Below are 23,633 nucleotides of genomic sequence, written 5' to 3' on the forward strand. Positions count from 1 at the left end.
TTTCATAACACAAAATTTCAACCCAAATTCTTTTCTCACAGCTTATTATTTCTTATTGGACAATTTCAAGTAAAAATTCACAAGTATTCACTATCTTATATAGTTATTTTCGAGGATATACCTCTGAGCTAAATTAAAGCAACAATACGACTTGGAATTAAATAACTAAAAACTGCGTTTTTTGTCTCTAAATATTATGCACACATTCAAACACGCACCGATTGTTTCTCAAGAAATATACACTACTGTCTATTTCAGAAGTAGGTATTCACATGCGAAGATTTCAAAATCCGTATTTTTGACATTACGTTAAAACTAATTTCGTGATCGACACAACATTCACATATGTTTTTTTTTGTCAGTAGTGTTATTATTAAAAATTAAATAAGTACACACATGATATTTCATGTCTCGAATTTTATGTCTTTCTTACAGTCACGTTTACCCTCAAACTGTACGAATTTAAAACACATAAGTACATCTTCAATTTGACATCGAACATGTTATTACGTCAAACAGTGCAGTACGCTATATTAATTTCTGAGGGTTCACACTATAAATATAATCTTCTTTTTTATTATAATAATATCGTACTAAATGTAAACAAATTTATAATGTAGTTGTTAATTCTATGGTTTATTCGTTACAATTAATTCATCTATGGTTGTGGTATTCTTCTTTTTTATATTTTAATATGTCATATGTAGATAATTGACCTGGTTTATATTAGAGGGAACGAAAAATCTAATTATATATAGTAATATTAAACAAATATATCAATATATATATATATATATCAATAGTTTTTTTATTTGACAATGCGCGCTTTACTATTTCTTCTTTTTTAATAAAAAACGTGTCTCATTGTTAGCTCCATCATAGATATATACAAATAACACTATTTTCACCTTATGTCAACAGTCATTGTATTAAATCGAGGTGTAATAATAAAACAACTTTTTTTTTAACAAACTTCACCTTAAATGTCATTTAAACTACTATTTCTATCGTCTTTTATTTTGTTGCTGTATTCACATTATATATAAACATGTTTTTTTATTTGACAATACATGATTCACTATTTCTTCTTTTTTAATAAAAAACGTTTCTCGTTGTTAGCTTTATCATAGAAATATACTAATTTACTTCATCTCAACATTGTGTTTAACCAGGGGCGTAACATATATTTTCCAAATTTGTTTCTATACTGTTGTTTTAAAGTTATTTTCAAATGCTAAACTTCTGTTTATTTTTGCTCATTAATAAACAAATATATACTTTAATCCAATTAATGTTTTATTTGTGATTAAAAACAGTTATATCTTTCCATTTTTATACTTTATAATCTAACAAAAACCTTTATTTTATATTTATCTAATGAAAACTTTATTAAGTAAAACGTTATTAGGAGACCAAAAGACGAACATAACCTAGAAATACATCGAAATACGTTCTATGATCTAATGTCAATAGTGCATTACAAATGTCATTGTTTCGAATCAGTGGCGTAACATTTTTTTTATCCTCATTAAATTGAGGGAACGAAAAATCTAATTATATATAGTAATATTAAACAAATATATCAATATATATATATCAATAGTTTTTTTTTCGGTTGTCCATTAATTAAAATCTTTAGCTTACAATATCGTTTTGCTCTTCTTTTAACTTCTTCTTTTCCAATATTTAGGTCGAAAAGTAACCTACCGTTTATCTTCAGTGATAAACGAGTTTCCTTTTATATATATATATATATATATATATATATATATATATATATATATATATATATATATAAATCGTCTACTTCACTGTAAAGTTCAAATAACCAAATACAAAATGATGTGTTATCCTCCGTTTCCCCTATAATTCTTTTAAAACATCAAATTCGTGGTTTCTTACAAATGCAGGTCACGGTGCATCTTTCGAAATAACAATGATAGATTTCGAAAATGTGGAAAAACGGCCGAAAATTAGACATTAATCATAATAATATAAAATATTAGGGGCGGTCGGGGCTTTTAAGTAGGATGTGAAGGATCACGCGATCGCAACTGTTTGTTTCCATATATGCTGGGAGATTCGGAACGGTGTACGACCTGTAATTTTTATATTCTTTTTTTCTCAAGAAAGTTTCGTGGGCAAAAGATTTTTTTGTGAGGTGGGTGAACTTTGGAACGTTCAAATTATACATAAAAACAGATTTCAAACAAAATTTATTGACAGTACAAACTAATTCTAACCCTACTTTTTATATTTCTTCTTTTTTATTGTTTCCGAGTTTGACAATCAAAATATATTACTTTTCACGCTTTATAAACTAATAAAAATAAAATTCCATAATTTTTTCATGGTTTTTTCATTTTAATATTAATTGTATTACTTCATAGTTCCAAATTTATATATTTTGTTTACCGGTGACGTTAACAATTTCCTAAATACGGTCCTGATTTAACGTCTGATAGATTTATGTCTTTCTGAATGTTTATATGCGATAATATAAAGTATAATATGCGGGTTATTAATTGTACCTACGTATTTTTACTGAAATATATGACGTCGTTACCTTTTCAAAATTGTAAATCAAAAAACTATATATTCATCGATAACGTTTAGTATCTGCCGTAAAGCCAATTCGAAAGATTTGCAGACTTATAAATAGTTTTATATATATATGTTTAGTCTTATTTTTTTTTTTTTTTTTTTAGTAAACCAGTCATTAAATTCGTCACGTATATTTGTATAGTTATTTATTTCTTTTCTTCCCATTAGTCTCTACCTTAACTGGATATTTATCCTCTATTACCTACTGTTTGTCTATGGTTTTATTTCATATGACACATTCTTTATAAATCTTCTTTTTTAAATATTTAGTTTTAAAATAATTCAATGTTATTATCCTTTTTGCTGCCGAATTTTTCTAATTTATAATTAACATAATTCTTGTAAGTAAAGTTTTTAAAGTAGAAAATCTCCTCCATTTGTAAGTTTCCCAAGAAAATGAATAATACCGAGACATCTAGAAGGCCATGAATATCCCGCCAAGTTATTCAACTTTTCGCATTTATCGTGTTGACATATTTCCACATAAAATAAAACCCGAAACTCCGAAACTCGTTCCCTCATCGTGGTAGTCGTTGTCGTCGTCACCTGAAGAATTTTTAGTCAATTAATAACCCCTTCGCTAATTGCCGGGACCATTAAGGATAGCGAGAAATTACGCCGCTAACCGCTAGGTGGAGTCATAGTCGACTCGATGAGTAATTAAGGCTTATTAATCATGGGGATGTGATGCTGCCGGTGCTATTCGCATCTTTTCACAGGTCATTTGCATTTTACAATTGCGGAATCCATCTTGAAGTTTTGTTGTTAGGGGGTAAGGGCGAGCCGTGATTTTATAAACAGGTGTGGACTTACCCCAATCGGTTTTTCAATATAATTTTCAATAAATTCGTTTTTAATACGTTTTGACGTGCACGGTGACTCGTTTATGGATCTTGTCACAGTTATATTTGTACCGGGTGTCTTAAAAATAATTATCACAAACGGAAAACTATTTATTGTATTGTACAGTATAGGAATTGAATCAAAATTAATTTAATTTAGAGATATTATACTTGAAATATTTTGTAATCTTCCAATTATTTAACGGATAAAAATCTGTAGGATTTACGTCGGGTAATCTCGAGGGCAAGCTTTTTAAGACATTCAATAAAGTCGCGATAGATTTTTACTGGATCCAGTCCTGCGCCCACCCATTCAACCCTTTTCTCACATTTCTAAGCTATTCCATTTCGCATTCTAGATTTCCCTCGTTTTCAGGCGAAGAAAACAATCGCGGAACTGTTAGTGACAGATCGAAAAATGTCTCTGTGCGTTTTCTGTTTCCTTCAAGGGTGGCTCTGACTTTACCCCCTCCATAGCGCGTCCTTATTGCCCTTCTACGTTTTGTTTCGACTCCAGTTTGTCTTTTATTTGTCAAGGCTGATTGGGAAACAGACGGGACGGGCCTTTTTATATTCATTTATATAAGGGAAATTCCGTTTTATTGTATATCTGTTTTTTCAATCGAAATTAATTTCTGACAATACCTCGTATTAATAAATATAGATCGCGTGCTTTTATTCTGTCGGTATCTTCAGTAAAAGATGCGGATGTGATTATTTATGTCGAATTACGGCGATTTGCCATAATTTTTGTTAACCACATTTTTACGAAATCGACGTTTACGAGGGAGCTTCCAATTTTTTTTTTGTAACCAAAACTACAGAGAGTTCAAATTGACACACCCCGTATGTCATTACTGTCGTTAAAAGATCATACAATTTTTTTTTAAATGCATATTTTTGTACAAGTTTCGTGGATACGTTTCACTTAAAATTATGAACCTAAACAAATACTTTTCGTTTTAACCACGTATCATTAATGAGAGGTGAGTTAAGATGCTCAATTTAATTCAATTTAACTAACAGCCCTGTGATTAGGGCGGTCGGTGATTATCCTCAAAATAGATATATGGGTTGCTAAAAGAAAGGTACGGCCGTTTTTTTTTTATTTCAATTTATAACCACAATTTCTTTTGAGGATGGTATTTATAAACGGCGCTTGTTATGAAGAAAATGGTCACTGAAATACAGAGGTCGGTATAAGTCTGGCAACGCTGTTCAAAAAGATTAAAAACGAAACATGTTCGTGCCTTAGATAGTTGTGTCTGTGTTATGTACCTCGTAGATTTCATGATTAAATTCCATAGGACTCCACTCCGGGCACCAGGTACCTCGTAGACCTCTTCTGTTGTGATAATCGTGTTCAGTTATCTCAAAATCCCCCAGGATGTTTATATTCCACCAATTTCTTAATTATTTTCCGTAGAACTCCTGTAGATGTCGCCCACTCCGGACACCAGGTATCTCGTAGACCTTTTCCGTCATAATATTCGTGTTTAGCGACCTCAAAACCCTCCAGGATGTCTATATTCCACAAATTTCATAATTAATTTCCGTAAAACTCCTGTAGATGTCGCCCACTCCGGACACCAGGTATCTCGTAGACCTTTTCCGTCATAATATTCGTGTTTAGCGACCTCAAAACCCTCCAGGATGTCTATATTCCACAAATTTCATAATTAATTTCCGTAAAACTCCTGTAGATGTCGCCCACTCCGGACACCAGGTATCTCGTAGACCTTTTCCGTCATAATATTCGTGTTTAGCGACCTCAAAACCCTCCAGGATGTCTATATTCCACAAATTTCATAATTAATTTCCGTAAAACTCCTGTAGATGTCGCCCACTCCGGACACCAGGTATCTCGTAGACCTTTTCTGTCATAATATTCGTGTTTAGCGACCTCAAAACCATCCAAGATGTCTATATTCCACAAATTTCATAATTAATTTCCGTAAAACTCCTGTAGATGTCGCCCACTCCGGACACCAGGTATCTCGTAGACCTTTTCTGTCATAATATTCGTGTTTAGCGACCTCAAAACCATCCAAGATGTCTATATTCCACAAATTTCATAATTAATTTCCGTAAAACTCCTGTAGATGTCGCCCACTCCGGACACCAGGTATCTCGTAGACCTTTTCCGTCATAATATTCGTGTTTAGCGACCTCAAAACCCTCCAGGATGTCTATATTCCACAAATTTCATAATTAATTTCCGTAAAACTCCTGTAGATGTCGCCCACTCCGGACACCAGGTATCTCGTAGACCTTTTCCGTCATAATATTCGTGTTTAGCGACCTCAAAACCCTCCAGGATGTCTATATTCCACAAATTTCATAATTAATTTCCGTAAAACTCCTGTAGATGTCGCCCACTCCGGACACCAGGTATCTCGTAGACCTTTTCTGTCATAATATTCGTGTTTAGCGACCTCAAAACCATCCAAGATGTCTATATTCCACAAATTTCATAATTAATTTCCGTAAAACTCCTGTAGATGTCGCCCACTCCGGACACCAGGTATCTCGTAGACCTTTTCTGTCATAATATTCGTGTTTAGCGACCTCAAAACCCTCCAGGATGTCTATATTCCACAAATTTCATAATTAATTTCCTTAGAACTTCTGTAGATGTCGCCCACTCCGGGCACCAGATACCTCGTAGACCTTTTCTGTCATAATATTCGTGTTTAGCGACCTCAAAACCATCCAAGATGTCTATATTCCACAAATTTCATAATTAATTTCCGTAAAACTCCTGTAGATGTCGCCCACTCCGGACACCAGGTATCTCGTAGACCTTTTCCGTCATAATATTCGTGTTTAGCGACCTCAAAACCCTCCAGGATGTCTATATTCCACAAATTTCATAATTAATTTCCGTAAAACTCCTGTAGATGTCGCCCACTCCGGACACCAGGTATCTCGTAGACCTTTTCTGTCATAATATTCGTGTTTAGCGACCTCAAAACCATCCAAGATGTCTATATTCCACAAATTTCATAATTAATTTCCGTAAAACTCCTGTAGATGTCGCCCACTCCGGACACCAGGTATCTCGTAGACCTTTTCCGTCATAATATTCGTGTTTAGCGACCTCAAAACCCTCCAGGATGTCTATATTCCACAAATTTCATAATTAATTTCCGTAAAACTCCTGTAGATGTCGCCCACTCCGGACACCAGGTATCTCGTAGACCTTTTCCGTCATAATATTCGTGTTTAGCGACCTCAAAACCCTCCAGGATGTCTATATTCCACAAATTTCATAATTAATTTCCGTAAAACTCCTGTAGATGTCGCCCACTCCGGACACCAGGTATCTCGTAGACCTTTTCTGTCATAATATTCGTGTTTAGCGACCTCAAAACCATCCAAGATGTCTATATTCCACAAATTTCATAATTAATTTCCGTAAAACTCCTGTAGATGTCGCCCACTCCGGACACCAGGTATCTCGTAGACCTTTTCTGTCATAATATTCGTGTTTAGCGACCTCAAAACCATCCAAGATGTCTATATTCCACAAATTTCATAATTAATTTCCGTAAAACTCCTGTAGATGTCGCCCACTCCGGACACCAGGTATCTCGTAGACCTTTTCCGTCATAATATTCGTGTTTAGCGACCTCAAAACCCTCCAGGATGTCTATATTCCACAAATTTCATAATTAATTTCCGTAAAACTCCTGTAGATGTCGCCCACTCCGGACACCAGGTATCTCGTAGACCTTTTCCGTCATAATATTCGTGTTTAGCGACCTCAAAACCCTCCAGGATGTCTATATTCCACAAATTTCATAATTAATTTCCGTAAAACTCCTGTAGATGTCGCCCACTCCGGACACCAGGTATCTCGTAGACCTTTTCCGTCATAATATTCGTGTTTAGCGACCTCAAAACCCTCCAGGATGTCTATATTCCACAAATTTCATAATTAATTTCCGTAAAACTCCTGTAGATGTCGCCCACTCCGGACACCAGGTATCTCGTAGACCTTTTCTGTCATAATATTCGTGTTTAGCGACCTCAAAACCATCCAGGATGTCTATATTCCACAAATTTCATAATTAATTTCCGTAAAACTCCTGTAGATGTCGCCCACTCCGGACACCAGGTATCTCGTAGACCTTTTCTGTCATAATATTCGTGTTTAGCGACCTCAAAACCATCCAAGATGTTTATATTCCACAAATTTCATAATTAATTTCCTTAGAACTTCTGTAGATGTCGCCCACTCCGGGCACCAGGTACCTCGTAGACCTTTTCTGTCATAATATTCGTGTTTAGCGTCCTCAAAAACCCCCCAGGATGTTTGTATTCCACAAATTTCATTATTAATTTCCGTAGAACTTCTGTAGATGTCGCCTACTCCGGGCACTAGGTACCTCGTAGACCTTTTCAATCGTAATATTCGTGTTCAGCAACCTCTAAAACCGTCAGGATGTTTATATTCCACAAATTTCATTATTAATTTCCGTAGAACTCATGTAGATGTCGCCCACTCCGGGCACCAGGTACCTCGTAGACCTTTTTTGTCATAATATTCGTGTTTAGCGACCTCAAAACCCTCCAAGATGTTTATATTGCACCAATTTCATAATTCATTTCCTTAGAACTTCTGTAGATGTCACCCACTCCAGGCACCAGGTATCTCGTAGACCTTTTCTGTCATAATATTCGTGTTTAGCGACCTCAAAACCCTCCAAGATGTTTATTTTCCACCAATATCATAATTCATTTCCTTAGAAGTTCTGTAGATGTCGCCCATTCCGGGCACCAGGTACCTCGTAGACCTTTTTTGTCATAATATTCGTGTTTAGCGATCTCAAAACCCTCCGAGATGTTCATATTGCAGCAATTTCATAATTCATTTCCTTAGAACTTCTGTAGATGTCGCCTACTCCGGGCACTAGGTACCTCGTAGACCTTTTCAATCGTAATATTCGTGTTCAGCAACCTCTAAAACCGTCAGGATGTTTATATTCCACAAATTTCATTATTAATTTCCGTAGAACTCATGTAGATGTCGCCCACTCCGGGCACCAGGTACCTCGTAGACCTTTTTTGTCATAATATTCGTGTTTAGCGACCTCAAAACCCTCCAAGATGTTTATATTGCACCAATTTCATAATTCATTTCCTTAGAACTTCTGTAGATGTCACCCACTCCAGGCACCAGGTATCTCGTAGACCTTTTCTGTCATAATATTCGTGTTTAGCGACCTCAAAACCCTCCAAGATGTTTATTTTCCACCAATATCATAATTCATTTCCTTAGAACTTCTGTAGATGTCGCCCATTCCGGGCACCAGGTACCTCGTAGACCTTTTTTGTCATAATATTCGTGTTTAGCGATCTCAAAACCCTCCGAGATGTTCATATTGCAGCAATTTCATAATTCATTTCCTTAGAACTTCTGTAGATGTCGCCCACTCCGTGCACCAGGTACCTCGTAGACTATTTCTTCGGGAAAATGGCCAAAGAATGAAAAGCCAACTTCTAGAAAACATCCAGGCCGACCTCCCAAGAGATGGCACGAAAGCTGGACATCTACTTTTCAAGAAGAAACAAAACTAAGAAAGTCTTAAGAAAAAAATAAAGAAGAATAAGAATTTGGTTCAGAACCGTCTTTATTCAAAGCTCATCCTGATAGATCAGTCTATATTCTAAGAGTTCGGGTGATAGGATAAAAATTATTTGGAAAAGTAACAAACCGATATACAATTGAAAAGGACAACCTGTATTATATAAATTGTACATTTATAAGTAGTTTCGACGGGGATTTTGTTGTTGGTATCGAAGATTAAAGCTTATTCTTTTCATTCATTGTAAATAGTATGAATGGAGGGTACGCGCCGTTTGTCTGGTTGAATTATAATTCATAAAAGACGATGAAAAGTTGATATTTTCTTATGAATAAGAAAAAACTGGTTGCTAATAGAATGGATAACATCAATAAAAAAAGATTAGATACGGGAAATTACGAAGTATCAAAAACTAGTCTTTCTATCACGTGACTAATACGTCAGCAACAATATTCATTTGAAACGAATCAAAATGGCTGTCAACTCAGTTGAAATAATCGTTATGACTAACATTCCATAGGTCGGTCTTTTAAGAATTGGCAATTGAGTTTATTATAATCGGGCACTTGATTGAGGCAATTTTGAAAATTGTACAGATTTATAAACACCATTTACCACTAATAAATAGTCTCACAGGATGTCAGAAGTTTATAAGTTGATGATGAATTATTATATTCGTACGTACCGATGTAAAATTAAATCAAAAGTCAAATTGGTTGTTGAAACAGCTGATTCTAACAATATATACACGTTCAATTCGAGAATTCGATAAAAACAAAACAGTAAATAAAGCTCACGTCAAATTCAACCCTTAGAACTGTCAGTTAATCACTTTAAGTCAATTATATCGTTGTCTCTGTTTAATTTTAATACTGTCAATTCAAAGAAACTCGAATTGGTTGTTAAAAGAACGTTCAATTAAAGAATTCGATAAAAACAAAACAGTAAACAAATCTCACGTCAAATTCAACCCTTAGAACTGTCAGTTAATCACTTTAAGTCAATTATATCGTTGTCTCTCTTTAATTTTACTACAGTCAATTCAAAGAAACTCGAATTGGTTGTTAAAAGAACGTTCAATTAAAGAATTCGATAAAAACAAAACAGTAAACAAAGCTCAGGTCAAATTCAACCCTTAGAACTGTCAGTTAATCACTTTAAGTCAATTATATCGTTGTCTCTTTCTAATTTTACTACTGTCAATTCAAAGAAACTCGAATTGGTTGTTAAAAGAACGTTCAATTCAAGAATTCGATAAAAACAAAACAGTAAACAAATCTCACGTCAAATTCAACCCTTAGAACTGTCAGTTAATCACTTTAAGTCAATTATATCGTTGTCTCTGTTTAATTTTAATACTGTCAATTCAAAGAAACTCGAATTGGTTGTTAAAAGAACGTTCAATTCCAGAATTCGATAAAAACAAAACAGTAAACAAAGCTCACGTCAAATTCAAACCTTAGAACTGTCAGTTAATCACTTTAAGTCAATTATATCGTTGTCTCTTTCTAATTTTACTACTGTCAATTCAAAGAAACTCGAATTGGTTGTTAAAAGAACGTTCAATTCAAGAATTCGATAAAAACAAAACAGTAAACAAATCTCACGTCAAATTCAACCTTTAGAACTGTCAGTTAATCACTTTAAGTCAATTATATCGTTGTCTCTCTTTAATTTTACTACAGTCAATTCAAAGAAACTCGAATTGGTTGTTAAAAGAACGTTCAATTAAAGAATTCGATAAAAACAAAACAGTAAACAAAGCTCAGGTCAAATTCAACCCTTAGAACTGTCAGTTAATCACTTTAAGTCAATTATATCGTTGTCTCTGTTTAATTTTAATACTGTCAATTCAAAGAAACTCGAATTGGTTGTTAAAAGAACGTTCAATTCAAGAATTCGATAAAAACAAAACAGTAAACAAATCTCACGTCAAATTCAACCCTTAGAACTGTCAGTTAACCACTTTAAGTCAATTATATCGTTGTCTCTGTTTAATTTTAATACTGTCAATTCAAAGAAACTCGAATTGGTTGTTAAAAGAACGTTCAATTCGAGAATTCGATAAAAACAAAACAGTAAACAAATCTCACGTCAAATTCAACCCTTAGAACTGTCAGTTAATCACTTTAAGTCAATTATATCGTTGTCTCTGTTTAATTTTAATACTGTCAATTCAAAGAAACTCGAATTGGTTGTTAAAAGAACGTTCAATTCAAGAATTCGATAAAAACAAAACAGTAAACAAATCTCACGTCAAATTCAACCCTTAGAACTGTCAGTTAATCACTTTAAGTCAATTATATCGTTGTCTCTGTTTAATTTTAATACTGTCAATTCAAAGAAACTCGAATTGGTTGTTAAAAGAACGTTCAATTCAAGAATTCGATAAAAACAAAACAGTAAACAAATCTCACGTCAAATTCAACCCTTAGAACTGTCAGTTAATCACTTTAAGTCAATTATATCGTTGTCTCTGTTTAATTTTAATACTGTCAATTCAAAGAAACTCGAATTGGTTGTTAAAAGAACGTTCAATTCGAGAATTCGATAAAAACAAAACAGTAAACAAATCTCACGTCAAATTCAACCCTTAGAACTGTCAGTCATTTACTTTACGTAAAGAAACTATTAGAAATGTCTAGTAGTAGATAGTATATGGAAAATATGTGTTCGATGAATCGTAGATTAACTTGATTCTATTTAAAAAAAATGTCACTTCTTAATTAGAAAGCGTCAACTTACATAAACATCATAAATCGTAAGATGCATCGTATAAAGAATAATTCTAGACAGTTGTTTGTGTTCCATGGTAACTGGAGCTGAGGATGTTAAGAATTTCGCCACCTGCGGCGTTGTAGTAGTTTATCTTTGAACGAATCTGTCCCGTGGATTTATGCGTTCCGTGGTATTTATTTGTCACAGTCCCAGCTTTCTCTGTAATATTAGTTAGAACAAGTAGCTGCCACTGTTTTACTCCAAAAACAACATGCGGTATAGTTGACCAATTAAATAACAAAAACTTTTTCGAATACTTAGTCACTATTCTATAAATCAAAATGTTGGTTTGATTCGAATATTTTAAACAACGACCCTGTACATAACTTCCGATAATGTCTTCCTTGTCTTTTAACTTTATTTGTCTATGGTAATGTCAAAATGTAAAAACTTATGGTTCACCCTGTATTTCAGTTAATAAAACTCATCTTCACATTAAAATTTACAACTACAAGATATTTCTATGTTTTAACAATGTAAAATCTCATCAATAGTACCGAAATAATTACAGAATCCATTTTTAAATTAGTCCTGACAAGAACTCAAGTAAGAACAAAATGGACGCTATTTGTTTACAATTTATACACTTGTCATAAGTCATAATATATGTTGAAAGTGCTTTGTAAAACCGACAGTGATTCGACCAATTAGGTATGGTAAAGTGATTTGTTTTTAAAATTTATCAAAGGAGATACAAAAAAATCAGAAATCACTTGATACGATTGTCAACGCGGTTAAAACTTTGTTTGCGATCCCTGATCCCTGACCTGCGCTAACAATGGCGGTGTGTGACGTCAACACTTCCGTAATATGTTGCCAACTTAAATTCAAATCATTCCTCCTAGTTTAAAAACATAATATAATAAAAGATGTATGTTTACATTGTATAATTAAGTGAATATATTTACTCGTGAAATGTTTGGTCCGCTGTAAAGTCATACGTTTAACATTTATTAAATATGTATACCGCACACGTACCACTGTCACCTTATTATTCATTTTTGTTTATTTATATGACGTTTCAAATAGTTTTAACAGTCAAAGACCTTACTGGACATGACGCGGTATTCGATCACCCACGAAGAATGTTCATTAACAAAAAAATAATTAATTATACGAAAATTATATGCAAAAAAGTGTTACGTTACGAGGGGCGTCGATAAATATCTGAAATTATACAAAAAATATGACGTGAAAATGGAATATTTGATTTAGTCTAACAAACTAAAATAGAAATTAGTCAGTCATATTAATTTGAGTAATCTACGAGATATAGTTAATGTTATATTTGTTTGTATGTGTGTTTTTGGTGATAAATTTGATATTGAGTACTGATTTGATCAGTTTTATTAATTTAATTTACCTAATCATGATGGAAAATCAAAATTATTATGAAATATAACTTTAATTTTTGATTTTGTAGTAAGAAAATACTCGGGAGGATACTAGGGGGTGAAAAAAGGGAGGATTATAGTCGAGGAAAGTAAAAAAGGAAATACGGAACTTATTGGGAGAATCAGAACTAAGCAAAATGATAAGATCAGTTAGAGGGATGTAATTATTTTAGGTTTATCCTTCAAAAGGGTTGAAGGGGCGCGTAAAAATCGTTCAAATCGTATCAATAATTACTCAAAACCATAATTATAACAATCCCACGTCTTTTTTTTATACGATCAAATCCTTTAAACGACTTCCGGCCATTTCATAGTTGTCCCATTAAAAATTTAGTAGACAAAAAAAAACTGATAATTTCATGCGCTCCTCGCCCCATAGTACAGGAAAAATGGGATTACACCAGAAATGAAATTGGTCGCTTTTGATTTTTTAAATTATCTGACATGAAAAAATGCCTAGAAACCGATTTATGGAGAATTTCGTGCAGTACAGTTTTGGCATCGGCACTTTTTTTCGAATTCTACGTAGTTTTCGAGTTATTCGTGATTCTAATTATTTTTGAATGTGTATACTCATTTCTTAATGAAAATTTTGAGGTTAGGATAAATTGAAACCTTTTTGTACATAATGTTATGTTGCACATTATATATCCCGGCAGTTTGTGTCAAAATACTCAAAAATTTTCGAGTTATTCGCAATTCAAAATATTTTTGAGCATTCAAATCCATTTTAAGATGAAAATTTTAAGGTTAGGAACTAATACCTGGTGTACTTTTTTATAGGGAATTTTGTGCTCCACATTTTTGGTACCAACATTTTTTTTCGAATTCCTCATAGTTTTCGAGTTATTCGCCATTAAAAATATTTTTGATTATATAAACGCATTTAAAGCTGAAAATTTTGAGGTTAGGAACAAATACCTAACAAACTTTTTTATAGAGAATTTTGTGCTCTACATTTTTTGTATTGACAGTTTTTATCGAATTCCTCATAGTTTTCGAGTTATTCGCCATTAAAATTATTTTTAAGTATATAAACGCATTTAGAGGCGAAAATTTCGAGGTTAGGAACAAATACCCAGAATACTTTTTTGTAGAGAATTTTGTGCTCTACATTTTTTGTACCAGCATGTTTTTTCGAATTCTACGTATTTTTCGAGTTATTCACCAATAAAAATATTTTTGTTTATATAAACGCATTTTACCGTAGAAATTTCGAGGTTAGGAACAAATACCTAACATACTTTTTTGTAGAGAATTTTGTGCTCTACATTTTTGGTACGAGCATTTTTTTTTCGAATTCCTCATAATTTTCGAGTTATTCGCCATTAAAAATATTTTTGAGTGTATAAACGCATTTAGAGTTGAAAATTTTGAGGTTAGGAACAAATACCAAGAATACTTTTTTATAGAGAATTATGTGCTCTACATTTTTTGTATCGGCATTTTTTTTTGAATTCCTCATAGTTTTCGAGTTATTCGCCATTAAAAATATTTTTGAGTGTATAAACGCATTTTACCGTAGAAATTTCGAGGTTAGGAACAAATACCTAGGATACTTTTTTATAGAAAATCTTGTGCTCTACATTTTTGGTACTAACATTTTTTTTCGATTTCCTCATAGTTTTCGAGTTATTCGCCATTAAAAATATTTTTGAGTGTATAAACGCATTTTACCGTAGAAATTTCGAGGTTAGGAACAAATACCTAGGATACTTTTTTATAGAAAATTTTGTGCTCTACATTTTTGGTACCAACATTTTTTTTCGATTTCCTCATAGTTTTCAAGTTATTCGCCATTAAAAATATTTTTGAGTGTATAAACGCATTTTACCGTAGAAATTTCGAGGTTAGGAACAAATACCTAGGATACTTTTTTGTAGAGAATTTTGTGCTCTACATTTTTGGTACCAACATTTTTTTTCGATTTCCTCATAGTTTTTGAATTATTCGCCATTAAAAATATTTTTGAGTGTATAAACGCATTTTACTGTAGAAATTTCGAGGTTAGGAACAAATACCTAGGGTACTTTTTTATAGAAAATTTTGTGCTCTACATTTTTGGTACCAACATTTTTTTTCGATTTCCTCATAGTTTTCGAGTTATTCGCCATTAAAAATATTTTTGAGTGTATAAACGCATTTTACCGTAGAAATTTCGAGGTTAGGAACAAATACCTAGGATACTTTTTTATAGAAAATTTTGTGCTCTACATTTTTGGTACCAACATTTTTTTTCGATTTCCTCATAGTTTTCGAGTTATTCGCCATTAAAAATATTTTTGAGTGTATAAACGCATTTTACCGTAGAAATTTCGAGGTTAGGAACAAATACCTAGGATACTTTTTTATAGAGAATTATGTGCTCTACATTTTTTGTATCGGCATTTTTTTTGAATTCCTCATAGTTTTCGAGTTATTCGCCATTAAAAATATTTTTGAGTGTATAAACGCATTTTACCGTAGAAATTTCGAGGTTAGGAACAAATACCTAAGATACTTTTTTATAGAAAATTTTGTGCTCTACATTTTTGGTACCAACATTTTTTTTCGATTTCCTCATAGTTTTCGAGTTATTCGCCATTAAAAATATTTTTGAGTGTATAAACGCATTTTACCGTAGATATTTCGAGGTTAGGAACAAATACCTAGGATACTTTTTTGTAGAGAATTTTGTGCTCTACATTTTTGGTACCAACATTTTTTTTCGATTTCCTCATAGTTTTCAAGTTATTCGCCATTAAAAATATTTTTGAGTGTATAAACGCATTTTACCGTAGAAATTTCGAGGTTAGGAACAAATACCTAGGATACTTTTTTGTAGAGAATTTTGTGCTCTACATTTTTGGTACCAACATTTTTTTTCGATTTCCTCATAGTTTTTGAATTATTCGCCATTAAAAATATTTTTGAGTGTATAAACGCATTTTACCGTAGAAATTTCGAGGTTAGGAACAAATACCTAGGATACTTTTTTGTAGAGAATTTTGTGCTCTACATTTTTGGTACCAACAGTTTTTTTCGATTTCCTCATAGTTTTTGAGTTATTCGCCATTAAAAATATTTTTAAGTGTATAAACGCATTTTACCGTAGAAATTTCGAGGTTAGGAACAAATATCTAGGATACTTTTTTATAGAAAATTTTGTGCTCTACATTTTTGGTACCAACATTTTTTTTCGATTTCCTCATAGTTTTCGAGTTATTCGCCATTAAAAATATTTTTGAGTGTATAAACGCATTTTACCGTAGAAATTTCGAGGTTAGGAACAAATACCTAGGATACTTTTTTATAGAAAATTTTGTGCTCTACATTTTTGGTACCAACATTTTTTTTCGATTTCCTCATAGTTTTCGAGTTATTCGCCATTAAAAATATTTTTGAGTGTATAAACGCATTTTACCGTAGAAATTTCGAGGTTAGGAACAAATACCTAGAATACTTTTTTATAGAAAATTTTGTGCTCTACATTTTTGGTACCAACATTTTTTTTCGATTTCCTCATAGTTTTCGAGTTATTCGCCATTAAAAATATTTTTGAGTGTATAAACGCATTTTAGAAGTAGAAATTTCGAGGTTAGGAACAAATACCTAGGATACTTTTTCATAGAAAATTTTGTGCTCTACATTTTTGGTACAAACATTTTTTTTCGATTTCCTCATAGTTTTCGAGTTATTCGCCATTAAAAATATTTTTGAGTGTATAAACGCATTTTACCGTAGAAATTTCGAGGTTAGGAACAAATATCTAGGATACTTTTTTATAGAAAATTTTGTGCTCTACATTTTTGGTACCAACATTTTTTTTCGATTTCCTCATAGTTTTTGAATTATTCGCCATTAAAAATATTTGAGTGTATAAACGCATTTTACCGTAGAAATTTCGAGGTTAGGAACAAATACCAAGAATACTTTTTTATAGAGAATTATGTGCTCTACATTTTTTGTATCGGCATTTTTTTTTGAATTCCTCATAGTTTTCGAGTTATTCGCCATTAAAAATATTTTTGAGTGTATAAACGCATTTTACCGTAGAAATTTCGAGGTTAGGAACAAATACCTAGGATACTTTTTTATAGAAAATCTTGTGCTCTACATTTTTGGTACTAACATTTTTTTTCGATTTCCTCATAGTTTTCGAGTTATTCGCCATTAAAAATATTTTTGAGTGTATAAACGCATTTTACCGTAGAAATTTCGAGGTTAGGAACAAATACCTAGGATACTTTTTTATAGAAAATTTTGTGCTCTACATTTTTGGTACCAACATTTTTTTTCGATTTCCTCATAGTTTTCAAGTTATTCGCCATTAAAAATATTTTTGAGTGTATAAACGCATTTTACCGTAGAAATTTCGAGGTTAGGAACAAATACCTAGGATACTTTTTTGTAGAGAATTTTGTGCTCTACATTTTTGGTACCAACATTTTTTTTCGATTTCCTCATAGTTTTTGAATTATTCGCCATTAAAAATATTTTTGAGTGTATAAACGCATTTTACTGTAGAAATTTCGAGGTTAGGAACAAATACCTAGGGTACTTTTTTATAGAAAATTTTGTGCTCTACATTTTTGGTACCAACATTTTTTTTCGATTTCCTCATAGTTTTCGAGTTATTCGCCATTAAAAATATTTTTGAGTGTATAAACGCATTTTACCGTAGAAATTTCGAGGTTAGGAACAAATACCTAGGATACTTTTTTATAGAGAATTATGTGCTCTACATTTTTTGTATCGGCATTTTTTTTGAATTCCTCATAGTTTTCGAGTTATTCGCCATTAAAAATATTTTTGAGTGTATAAACGCATTTTACCGTAGAAATTTCGAGGTTAGGAACAAATACCTAGGATACTTTTTTATAGAAAATTTTGTGCTCTACATTTTTGGTACCAACATTTTTTTTCGATTTCCTCATAGTTTTCGAGTTATTCGCCATTAAAAATATTTTTGAGTGTATAAACGCATTTTACCGTAGATATTTCGAGGTAAGGAACAAATACCTAGGATACTTTTTTGTAGAGAATTTTGTGCTCTACATTTTTGGTACCAACATTTTTTTTCGATTTCCTCATAGTTTTCAAGTTATTCGCCATTAAAAATATTTTTGAGTGTATAAACGCATTTTACCGTAGAAATTTCGAGGTTAGGAACAAATACCTAGGATACTTTTTTGTAGAGAATTTTGTGCTCTACATTTTTGGTACCAACATTTTTTTTCGATTTCCTCATAGTTTTTGAATTATTCGCCATTAAAAATATTTTTGAGTGTATAAACGCATTTTACCGTAGAAATTTCGAGGTTAGGAACAAATACCTAGGGTACTTTTTTATAGAAAATTTTGTGCTCTACATTTTTGGTACCAACATTTTTTTTCGATTTCCTCATAGTTTTCGAGTTATTCGCCATTAAAAATATTTTTGAGTGTATAAACGCATTTTACCGTAGAAATTTCGAGGTTAGGAACAAATATCTAGGATACTTTTTTATAGAAAATTTTGTGCTCTACATTGTTGGTACCAACATTTTTTTTCGATTTCCTCATAGTTTTCGAGTTATTCGCCATTAAAATTATTTTTAAGTATATAAACGCATTTAGAGGCGAAAATTTCGAGGTTAGGAACAAATACCCAGAATACTTTTTTGTAGAGAATTTTGTGCTCTACATTTTTTGTACCTGCATGTTTTTTCGAATTCTACGTATTTTTCGAGTTATTCGCCAATAAAAATATTTTTGATTATATAAACGCATTTTACCGTAGAAATTTCGAGGTTAGGAACAAATACCTAACATACTTTTTTGTAGAGAATTTTGTGCTCTACATTTTTGGTACGAGCATTTTTTTTTCGAATTCCTCATAATTTTCGAGTTATTCGCCATTAAAAATATTTTTGAGTGTATAAACGCATTTAGAGTTGAAAATTTTGAGGTTAGGAACAAATACCAAGAATACTTTTTTATAGAGAATTATGTGCTCTACATTTTTGGTACCAACAGTTTTTTTCGATTTCCTCATAGTTTTTGAGTTATTCGCCATTAAAAATATTTTTAAGTGTATAAACGCATTTTACCGTAGAAATTTCGAGGTTAGGAACAAATATCTAGGATACTTTTTTATAGAAAATTTTGTGCTCTACATTTTTGGTACCAACATTTTTTTTCGATTTCCTCATAGTTTTTGAATTATTCGCCATTAAAAATATTTGAGTGTATAAACGCATTTTACCGTAGAAATTTCGAGGTTAGGAACAAATACCAAGAATACTTTTTTATAGAGAATTATGTGCTCTACATTTTTGGTACCAACATTTTTTTTCGATTTCCTCATAGTTTTCGAGTTATTCGCCATTAAAAATATTTTTGAGTGTATAAACGCATTTTACCGTAGAAATTTCGAGGTTAGGAACAAATACCTAGAATACTTTTTTATAGAAAATTTTGTGCTCTACATTTTTGGTACCAACATTTTTTTTCGATTTCCTCATAGTTTTCGAGTTATTCGCCATTAAAAATATTTTTGAGTGTATAAACGCATTTTACCGTAGAAATTTCGAGGTTAGGAACAAATACCTAGGATACTTTTTCATAGAAAATTTTGTGCTCTACATTTTTGGTACAAACATTTTTTTTCGATTTCCTCATAGTTTTCGAGTTATTCGCCATTAAAAATATTTTTGAGTGTATAAACGCATTTTACCGTAGAAATTTCGAGGTTAGGAACAAATATCTAGGATACTTTTTTATAGAAAATTTTGTGCTCTACATTTTTGGTACCAACATTTTTTTTCGATTTCCTCATAGTTTTTGAATTATTCGCCATTAAAAATATTTGAGTGTATAAACGCATTTTACCGTAGAAATTTCGAGGTTAGGAACAAATACCAAGAATACTTTTTTATAGAGAATTATGTGCTCTACATTTTTTGTATCGGCATTTTTTTTTGAATTCCTCATAGTTTTCGAGTTATTCGCCATTAAAAATATTTTTGAGTGTATAAACGCATTTTACCGTAGAAATTTCGAGGTTAGGAACAAATACCTAGGATACTTTTTTATAGAAAATCTTGTGCTCTACATTTTTGGTACTAACATTTTTTTTCGATTTCCTCATAGTTTTCGAGTTATTCGCCATTAAAAATATTTTTGAGTGTATAAACGCATTTTACCGTAGAAATTTCGAGGTTAGGAACAAATACCTAGGATACTTTTTTATAGAAAATTTTGTGCTCTACATTTTTGGTACCAACATTTTTTTTCGATTTCCTCATAGTTTTCAAGTTATTCGCCATTAAAAATATTTTTGAGTGTATAAACGCATTTTACCGTAGAAATTTCGAGGTTAGGAACAAATACCTAGGATACTTTTTTGTAGAGAATTTTGTGCTCTACATTTTTGGTACCAACATTTTTTTTCGATTTCCTCATAGTTTTTGAATTATTCGCCATTAAAAATATTTTTGAGTGTATAAACGCATTTTACTGTAGAAATTTCGAGGTTAGGAACAAATACCTAGGGTACTTTTTTATAGAAAATTTTGTGCTCTACATTTTTGGTACCAACATTTTTTTTCGATTTCCTCATAGTTTTCGAGTTATTCGCCATTAAAAATATTTTTGAGTGTATAAACGCATTTTACCGTAGATATTTCGAGGTTAGGAACAAATACCTAGGATACTTTTTTGTAGAGAATTTTGTGCTCTACATTTTTGGTACCAACATTTTTTTTCGATTTCCTCATAGTTTTCGAGTTATTCGCCATTAAAAATATTTTTGAGTGTATAAACGCATTTTACCGTAGATATTTCGAGGTTAGGAACAAATACCTAGGATACTTTTTTATAGAAAATTTTGTGCTCTACATTTTTGGTACCAACATTTTTTTTCGATTTCCTCATAGTTTTTGAATTATTCGCCATTAAAAATATTTTTGAGTGTATAAACGCATTTTACCGTAGAAATTTCGAGGTTAGGAACAAATACCTAGGGTACTTTTTTATAGAAAATTTTGTGCTCTACATTTTTGGTACCAACATTTTTTTTCGATTTCCTCATAGTTTTCGAGTTATTCGCCATTAAAAATATTTTTGAGTGTATAAACGCATTTTACCGTAGAAATTTCGAGGTTAGGAACAAATATCTAGGATACTTTTTTATAGAAAATTTTGTGCTCTACATTGTTGGTACCAACATTTTTTTTCGATTTCCTCATAGTTTTCGAGTTATTCGCCATTAAAATTATTTTTAAGTATATAAACGCATTTAGAGGCGAAAATTTCGAGGTTAGGAACAAATACCCAGAATACTTTTTTGTAGAGAATTTTGTGCTCTACATTTTTTGTACCTGCATGTTTTTTCGAATTCTACGTATTTTTCGAGTTATTCGCCAATAAAAATATTTTTGATTATATAAACGCATTTTACCGTAGAAATTTCGAGGTTAGGAACAAATACCTAACATACTTTTTTGTAGAGAATTTTGTGCTCTACATTTTTGGTACGAGCATTTTTTTTTCGAATTCCTCATAATTTTCGAGTTATTCGCCATTAAAAATATTTTTGAGTGTATAAACGCATTTAGAGTTGAAAATTTTGAGGTTAGGAACAAATACCAAGAATACTTTTTTATAGAGAATTATGTGCTCTACATTTTTTGTATCGGCATTTTTTTTTGAATTCCTCATAGTTTTCGAGTTATTCGCCATTAAAAATATTTTTGAGTGTATAAACGCATTTTACCGTAGAAATTTCGAGGTTAGGAACAAATACCTAGGATACTTTTTTGTAGAGAATTTTGTGCTCTACATTTTTGGTACCAACAGTTTTTTTCGATTTCCTCATAGTTTTTGAGTTATTCGCCATTAAAAATATTTTTAAGTGTATAAACGCATTTTACCGTAGAAATTTCGAGGTTAGGAACAAATATCTAGGATACTTTTTTATAGAAAATTTTGTGCTCTACATTTTTGGTACCAACATTTTTTTTCGATTTCCTCATAGTTTTCGAGTTATTCGCCATTAAAAATATTTTTGAGTGTATAAACGCATTTTACCGTAGAAATTTCGAGGTTAGGAACAAATACCTAGGATACTTTTTTATAGAAAATTTTGTGCTCTACATTTTTGGTACCAACATTTTTTTTCGATTTCCTCATAGTTTTCGAGTTATTCGCCATTAAAAATATTTTTGAGTGTATAAACGCATTTTACCGTAGAAATTTCGAGGTTAGGAACAAATACCTAGAATACTTTTTTATAGAAAATTTTGTGCTCTACATTTTTGGTACCAACATTTTTTTTCGATTTCCTCATAGTTTTCGAGTTATTCGCCATTAAAAATATTTTTGAGTGTATAAACGCATTTTACCGTAGAAATTTCGAGGTTAGGAACAAATACCTAGGATACTTTTTCATAGAAAATTTTGTGCTCTACATTTTTGGTACAAACATTTTTTTTCGATTTCCTCATAGTTTTCGAGTTATTCGCCATTAAAAATATTTTTGAGTGTATAAACGCATTTTACCGTAGAAATTTCGAGGTTAGGAACAAATATCTAGGATACTTTTTTATAGAAAATTTTGTGCTCTACATTTTTGGTACCAACATTTTTTTTCGATTTCCTCATAGTTTTTGAATTATTCGCCATTAAAAATATTTGAGTGTATAAACGCATTTTACCGTAGAAATTTCGAGGTTAGGAACAAATACCTAGGATACTTTTTTGTAGAGAATTTTGTGCTCTACATTTTTGGTACCAACATTTTTTTTCGATTTCCTCATAGTTTTCGAGTTATTCGCCATTAAAATTATTTTTAAGTATATAAACGCATTTAGAGGCGAAAATTTCGAGGTTAGGAACAAATACCCAGAATACTTTTTTGTAGAGAATTTTGTGCTCTACATTTTTTGTACCTGCATGTTTTTTCGAATTCTACGTATTTTTCGAGTTATTCGCCAATAAAAATATTTTTGATTATATAAACGCATTTTACCGTAGAAATTTCGAGGTTAGGAACAAATACCTAACATACTTTTTTGTAGAGAATTTTGTGCTCTACATTTTTGGTACGAGCATTTTTTTTTCGAATTCCTCATAATTTTCGAGTTATTCGCCATTAAAAATATTTTTGAGTGTATAAACGCATTTAGAGTTGAAAATTTTGAGGTTAGGAACAAATACCAAGAATACTTTTTTATAGAGAATTATGTGCTCTACATTTTTTGTATCGGCATTTTTTTTTGAATTCCTCATAGTTTTCGAGTTATTCGCCATTAAAAATATTTTTGAGTGTATAAACGCATTTTACCGTAGAAATTTCGAGGTTAGGAACAAATACCTAGGATACTTTTTTGTAGAGAATTTTGTGCTCTACATTTTTGGTACCAACAGTTTTTTTCGATTTCCTCATAGTTTTTGAATTATTC

Source organism: Diorhabda sublineata, chromosome 2 (assembly GCF_026230105.1).
Source record: "Diorhabda sublineata isolate icDioSubl1.1 chromosome 2, icDioSubl1.1, whole genome shotgun sequence".
Classification (NCBI taxonomy): domain Eukaryota; kingdom Metazoa; phylum Arthropoda; class Insecta; order Coleoptera; family Chrysomelidae; genus Diorhabda; species Diorhabda sublineata.